General features: G+C 48.6%; 1 protein-coding gene across 3 annotated transcripts in view; it reads right to left on the bottom strand.

Moving 5' to 3' along the window:
- The window catches only part of KCND3 (potassium voltage-gated channel subfamily D member 3), a 219,020-nt gene that overhangs the window by 28,487 nt on the left and 182,666 nt on the right, over nt 1-7,867 (bottom strand). The window lies entirely within an intron of this gene.

Here is a 7,867-nt window from a genome sequence, read left to right as displayed (position 1 = left end):
ATGATTCACTTGAAGTAGGGGAATCTATCTCACCTCCAATAAAAAGGAACAAATCTAAGGCCACATCACAGCTGGGAGGAGTCAGCAGTAAGCAGAGGGAGGAACATTTGCTTTGAGGGATACACCAACAGTAACCAGGTGATCCCTGATTTGTCACTGGGAGATGGAACCTTGGGCTAAAAGCAAACAGAGAGAACTTTAAGTTGGGCCTCGAAATGGGCTGAAGTCATCCCGAGATGGTAGTACTACCTGACTTATGAGCAAACCATATTTAAATCCCATCCAGTGGTAAACATTCTTAACCTAGGGCTTCAGGATTCCCATAGATTAAGATCAAGTAAAATAAATCATAAGAAAGCAAGCAACCAAGAGTGAGTCAACCAAACAAACAAGCAATAGATTTAGACCCTCCCCAAGAACTTCAGATACTAGAATTGATAGATACAGAACAGTTATGTATGAAATGTTTTCTAAAAATAAAGCATAAAATCACAAAGATTAGCAAGCAATAGAACACTATCAGGAATCATAATGCAGATGTGAAAAAGAAACAAATGGATTTTCTAGAAGTGAAAGAGTTAAATGTTAAAATTATTACTGAGTATAATGCCTTAAACCAACTGGTTATTCTTATTGGGCATCTTCTAAAGTGGATGTCCTCTTCCCAACCTAATTCTTGAGAACCCTGCTGTTGTCACTTGGCCCAAGAAGTTCTTGTACCTGAGTTTATTCCTATTATGACAAGAAGGAGGGCAATAAAGACCAGAGAGCTGCCTGCACCAGCCCTGTCACCAAAAGAGGTGATCACTGTAGCCCATCGCAGAGCGCAATGAAGAAGTCTGGTTCTTGTAGAGACATAATTCCTTTAGCCTGCACAGCACCTAGGAAAAACACACTGACATGGATGAATACAGAGAGTGTGAGCAGACTGCAAACCAGTGTTAAAACGAGACAGAGATGGAAGAGCAAATGCTAGCCAGCCACCTGTGGGATAAAAACCAGGACAGGAGATGTCATCAACTTCACTACTGGTCTCCTGTCAATAGGAAGATACTAAAATGAAAATTGGGATTTGGTTATTTGTGGTGATGCTTCCTAAATGTCCAGTCACTTGTTCCCTGCCCTATGGATGCATTGGCTCAGAGCGTGGTCTACGAGGACATTTGTACTTTGGAGGGGAAAAGTAGAAGGGCTGAAGCTCAAGAGGCTGTGAAGCCACTTGCCCCCTGCCTAGTGATGAGCCAGCCCCTCAGCTCTGGAGAGAGCACACGCCCTGACCTGGGGCATCCCTGGGTGGGGCTGGGAGCCATGCTGGCAGGTCGAAAGCCCAAGCCCAATTATGAGAGGCATGCTTTTACAGAGACTGGGCCTTGCTCAGTCCATTCTTCCCAATCTCAGATCCCAGGAAACTTCTCATTTATCTCTCCAGGCTCTTATGAGTCGGGGTTCACAAGAAAGAGACATGAGGAGCAGCACATGTGTCTGGTCAAGCGGTGGAGCCCTTGTCCCTCAGGCCTGTACCATCTGTTTCTCTTTCTCCGTATGTTCACACAAAAGCCTTCTCCCCGGGGCTGCTTCTCAGCCTTCTGCCACCCTAGGCTAGCACACATTCCTCAGAAAGGGATGAGCTGCCTCAACTGCACAGTAGAGCAACTGCCATGACTAGCCCTGGTTAGTGCCAAAGTGGGCATGTAAGGCAGAAGGGAGGGCTGGATGCTGGGAGAAAGCAGGAAGGTGGGAAGGGCTCCATGCAGTCTGTGCAGCAGAGGCAGGATTGGCCAGAGTCAGACACCTTTATGCCTTGACGTAGCTCCCAAAAATAGCACAGCTAGAGGTGGTGAAGTGTCAAAGTGGAAGTCCACAGAGGTGACAGGGAGCTAGGACACAGAAGCTGGGCTGGTCAACCAGACAAACTCTTATGGCCAGAGTCTTCCCTGAGGTTCAGTCCTGCCTCTCCTCGCACACCCCTGATTCTGCCTTCTGTGGCTCCAGCTGGGACGTGGTTGAGGTAGTGACAGGTGGGAGGTAGAAGCGGGCAAGAGGCAAAACGGTAGTGGTAGTGACCAGATGAGTCTTAGCCCCAGGCCAGGCCAGATTGAGTGCTTAGCGGTTTGGCCAATTGACCTAATATATGGCCACCAGGTGTCCCCACTCTTCAGAGCACACTGCTTTCCACTGCTCATAGGGTAAATCCAGGTTGCTCCAACTGCCCTTTGCAAATCTGATCTGGCATTCCCCACGCTGTGCTGCCCTCCATCTTGGGCATCCTCCCTTCCCTTTTTCACCCATCCTCATCCTCCGAGAACCAGAAGTTATCCCTCTTCCATTAAGTCTCAGACTCTTATAGGTCTTGAAGGGTTGTACAGGGTAGCAGGACCTACACCCACAAGGCACAGGAATCGTCTCCACGGCGGCCTTTCAGCCTACTGGTGAACTTGCCAGGCACAGGCTTTGGAGCCAGACAGACCTGTGCAGAAGCCCTTGCTCTCCCACTACCCAGCTGAGAGACCTCAAGCAGGCACAACTTCCTGGGCCTCAGTTGACTCATCTGAACAATGGAATAGCAATAAACTACCTTGCAGGGTTGTTATAAAAATCAAGTCTGTAAAAGCATTTCATGATCTGTGCAGTGGCAGACAGTGCTTAGTTCTTCCGCATGAAACAACTTGGGCCATGGTTGGGCTGCTCACATTATCAGCTTTCCTGTAACTTGCACCTGTGAGTGCCACTTCTGCCATTGGGAACTCCAGAGTACATCTGTCCCTCTGTCAACACCACAGCCTTCCTCCAAGCTCTGAAAGCACTGCCTGCTCCTCATCTCATTTGGCTGCACTGCCAGTGGCTGTTTCACACTTGCCTGCCCCCGCTCTGGCAGGCCCTAAGCTGGGTACAAGACAATGTCATGCAAAGAACGTAGGCCTTGGAGTCAGAAGTCCCTGGCCTCCAAGTCTGCATCTTCCTCTCTCTAGTTGTGTGACTTTGGGGCAGCCACTTAGATCTCTAAGCTTTAGATCCTTCAGCTGTAAAATTGAGAATAATGTCTCCCTACAGGGAATGGTTAATATGCACTCACAGACCCCACAGTGCAGCACTGACAAGATGCTTGTTTCATGTCTCTCTACCCACCAGATGGTAAGCTGCATGAGAGCAGGCCGGGTGCAGTACTAGGCACATAGTAGGAATGTCACATTGAGCCTGTAGCAGGACTAAATGGGTCCCCAACTTAACTATGGCTTCTAACCTCATGTTGGGTACTGAAAATCCTGCTCAGGGCCTAGGGCCAATTGAATGTTTCAACTGAGCTGTGGAAAACCCAGAAGAGCCCTTTCACATCTTGCAAGCTTCCAGCTCTGGGTTCCATGCTTCTGGGTTTGGTTTGACCCAGCTCAGTAAATTTGACTGAGCATTGAACATTCTCCTGAAGTATTTCTTCTGCTTTGGAAGGCAGAAATGGAGCTGCGTGCTATACACTGGCTCACCTGACTCCCTGAGGCTGTGTGGGTTGAGGAGGCTCCTCCTGCAGTCCTCAGCAGGGGCCTGGTCTGGACACCTGCCTGCAAAGGACAGGAGCCAGGGCCCCTTCGGCCTCTATCTTTAAGTCTCTGGTTCTTTGAGCCTTTGCCTTTTTTCTCTCTGTTTCCTGCCCTCTAGTTCCAGGTGAGATGCCCTCTGGTGGGACACCCTAGCACCCTAGCCTTACCCGCCCCCACCCCATGTGAGCTGGTGACAGTGGAGGCCTCATTTGCCTGGGACACCTCTGCCTCTCCACAGCCTTGCACAGCACCTGCCATGCTGTAGGGTTCCATTACATGTTTTATAAGTACATGGATGCTACTCTGATTCTCTTTCAGTCTCTGCCTCTCTCAGATCCCCATGTCTTAGCTGTTCCAGCCAGCCTTGTCTGTGTTGAGATATGCTAGGATCAGTTTTGGGGTGATTAGAGGTGGTCCTTAGGGCTGCTGGTTGTGTGTGTGTGTTTGTGTAAAATTCCTCACAGACACCAAGCCCCCAAATGGACACATCACTTTCTCCTCACCCCGTCAGAGAAACTCTCTGATATTCACCATCACACATACACTCACACCAGGTCGGAGATGGAAAAACCTTAAAAATCATCTGCTGCATGCATACTGAAGTATTTATGGGTGAAAGGACACGTTTGTGGACTCTTCTTTAAAATACTGCGGGAAAAAATGAAAGGCAAGTGAGAAATAGGATGTGCAGTGTGCTGAAGCCAGGTGGGTGGGTATATGGGCTTTCATTCACCACCCTCTCTGGTTTTGTATACACTTGAAATTTTCCATAATTAAAAAGTTAGAAAAAAAAAACTTCGTTAAAAGAACCATCGACTCCAACTCCCTTCTGAGGCCACTACTTATTTTGCGCATGTGACAAACAGTCCTGCAAAATCCCTCGTGCCTTCTTTAACTTTTCTTTATGTGGGGCTCATCTTGCCAATTAGATTCTTGCTTCTTGAGGCCAGGGCTGTGTCTTACACTACTTTACATCTTTTTTATAATAGCGCTTATAGAAGGGCAGGCATCAATGGCCACTAGACCGAGCTGCCCAGCCCTTCCCCTTGGACCAAGGCCTTCTTTCACATGCCTCATGTCCTTGGCATTGACTCCTTTTCCGTCCCCCAACCCCTGCTTGCTGCCCAGCTCCTCCCTGGCTTCCGGCAAGGTGACAGGGTAATGCTATGGCCAGGGACTCTCCTGTTTCCTTGGCAGTCAGAGCCTTTCTTTAGCCCTGGCAGCATGCTCTCCTTGTTGGTCAATATTTAGTTTAATTTAGGTTCTAATCAGGCAGGAAAGAGGCAGGTGGGCTTAGGGGTTGCTACAGGGCTAGCAGGGACCCATCTGTCAGCCTCCCCCACACCCTGTTGTGACTGCATGCGTTTTATGTTTGCTCTGAACCTTCCTTTTACAACATTTCTGCTCTCTGCCCTTCAATTAACCTTCTGTGTTCTGGGTCTGACCTAGCTGCAGTGTGCGGGGAAGGGGACATGCTGGGGTCACTTGCAGGGCTCCGCAAGGCTTCCTCAGCAGCCCTGCCTGTAGCCTCTGTGGGAAATCTAGCTGACCCCCAGGGAAGAGGCTGGAGTGAAGGTGCCCTGCTCCACTGCTGGGGAGAGTATGAGAAGTCATAATGGATGAATGCTTACTATGTGCCAGATACTGGTCCAAGTATTTTGTGACTGTTAGTTTATTTAATTCTCCAAACAACCCCAGATAGGGAGATGGGTTCTATAATTATCCCCATTTTGCATATTAGGAGACTAAGGCTTGGAGAGGTTAAATAATAACTGCCAAATCATAGCGTTAATTAACAGTACAGCTGAAGTTGGCGCCCGGGGCGGTCTGCCTCAGGCGCCTAGGCCCTTGACTGCTGCCCTTCAGTGAGGGCGGATGCTGCATGCAGGACAGACAGCACAGGAGGGGCCACCGCCTTCCCTTCTTCCCTGTCCCACGCTCCCCTGAGGGCCCGTGTGCATGGCTGACAGCACGGGCGAAGCACAGGGAGATCCTCCCAGCTGCAGGGTGGCGGGTGGATCAAATAAAGGGCAGGGGACTTCTTGGCTACAAAGCAGAGCCAGGTGGCATGGAGGAAAGGGCGGCCTAAGCTGACAGGCAGGGTTTATTTATTTCCTTTCTCTTTGTCACAGGGCCCCTTTAAAATGACTCAACAGACTATTAATCTCAATGGAATATCAACCCCAACGGGGAAAAAAAAAGTAAGAAAATCCTCAAGAAGAGAACGCATACATCTCAGCCCAGTCCATCAGACAGGGCAGTGGGACACTGTTGGGAGGAACTCTTCCAGGCTGGCCAGAGATCCACCGCCACAACCTGGATGCCACAATCTGGGTGGGCACCTGGGCCAGCCTTGTCCCCTCACCCTTGCCTCAGTCTGGCTGTACTTTCCAGTCTGCCCTCTCTGTCTCCCAGTTGGTAGGTTCCTTCCTGAGCCCCTCACAGTCAGACTGACACATACCCTGTGCGTTTCAATGGCCTCCTGTGTGGACAGTATGAAAATTAATCTTAGAAATGTTATCAAGTCCAAAATGAAATTCCTAGGGGAATGTAAGTCAACCTCTTTTAAAGAGCATGGCTAAGCAGAGACCTTAAACTTTAGGGAAAAACCAAACTCCTTGAGAACAAGAGTCAAGCGAGGAGTTGGGGGACGTGGAGAGCTGGAGTCTGCCGCTGGCCCACGTGGCTGGGGGAGTGCCTAAGGAGAATTCAGCGAGCCTCCTGTGTGGACGGTGTGAAAATTCCCCGCGGCTGCAGAGCAGGGCAGCAACCTGCATGTGGGGGACAAGTAATTACAGAAGGACAGAATGAAAACAGAGGCTCAGAGGTGTGGGACCAAGGCATCCTGGAGCAGCTGCTGGGTTACTTCCTGGTGGCAGGAGGGGTACAGGACGGCAGGAAGAGGAGAGAAAAGAACATGAGGTGAGCCAGGGGAACACTGTGGTTCCCTTCAGGCCAAATCTGAAATCCTGTCTGGCCTTCCCCAGGGGCCTTTTCACCAAGTGACATCTCACGGCTCCCACCAGGCACCCTCTGCTCTGAGGAGCACCCCTGCTACAACACTGGCTCCCAGCTGCTGGGTCCTCACCTGCCTCCTGTGTGCTGCAGCTCCAGGGGACATCTGTCTTCCATAGGATGGGGTCACTCAAAGGGGGGCACATCTTTTTCAACAGAGACCTTCTACACTAGTGGGGAGTGTCTGCACAGCCTGGCCTGCTGTTTCCCCTGGGGACACTCCTGTTGATGTGGAAGCCCTACTTATCGTGGACATGCTCATGGCCCTCACGGCCCGGCCCTCCCATTCTCCTCTGAACTCTTGCCCATGTACTTTAAATGGCTTTTATGCTCCTCTTTTCCATTCCCAAGCGTGGCATAATGGGAATGCTATGGGCTTTCGGCTCAGAACAATCGTGGTCCTCAACCTGGGGATCACTTGATTGGGTTAAAATTTTTAACCATTGTTTTCTGATCTGTAAATGGGAATATTTATATTTACTCATCTCACATGGTTATTGTGAGGAAAATGAGAGAAGGGATATCCACTTCCAGTAATGTAAAACTAAGCAGTTTGAATAAACCCTTCTGCTGAGGATAATTTAAAACGCTGGATGAAATACAACAAACATTTTCTTAAAAACATCAAAGACATAACAAAGTAATAAGGAATCATGGGCCATAATCTCTGAGGAAGTGAGAACTCAAAGAGGTAAGCCCAGTATTCAACCCCACCCTTGCCTTTAAAAAAAATTAATCCAGAAGCAACAGTGACAACAATGAGCTGTGGTTTTTGCAGCTTCCCCACCCAGCTCTAAGATAGGAAGCCTAAATAAATACCCTACACTTTACTCAAAGTTGGGGTCCTGAAGTGCTTTACCTTCAGGGTGAAGATGAACTGAGAGTAAATATCTCCTCTATGGACTTGCAGCCTTGAATTTAGATTAGGGAATTTGGGTTAAGGAGGTCCTGGATTGGTAACATTCCCAGGTGACTAACACAGTAAATTAAAATCCTCTCTGGAGGAAGAATACTGATTCTAAACCACAGATTATCCTTCAAATAATTTTCAAATACACTGACCAGCACAGAGTCAAAGATAAAGCATATAAGGGAAGAAGACACCATGAGTAAGAACCAGAAGAAAATGATGATAAAAAGAGACCCCCAAAGAAGTGACATATAGTCATGCATGTCATAATGACATTTTGGTCAGTGATGAACTGCATATATGATGGTAGTCCTATAAAACTATGGTATCGTATTTTTACGGTACCTTTTCTATGTTTAGATAGGTTGAGATACACAAATACTTACCACTGTGTTACAGTTGTCTGCAG

Source organism: Pongo pygmaeus, chromosome 1 (assembly GCF_028885625.2).
Source record: "Pongo pygmaeus isolate AG05252 chromosome 1, NHGRI_mPonPyg2-v2.0_pri, whole genome shotgun sequence".
Classification (NCBI taxonomy): Eukaryota; Metazoa; Chordata; class Mammalia; order Primates; family Hominidae; genus Pongo; species Pongo pygmaeus.
This window is presented reverse-complemented; position numbering and strand designations above follow the sequence as displayed.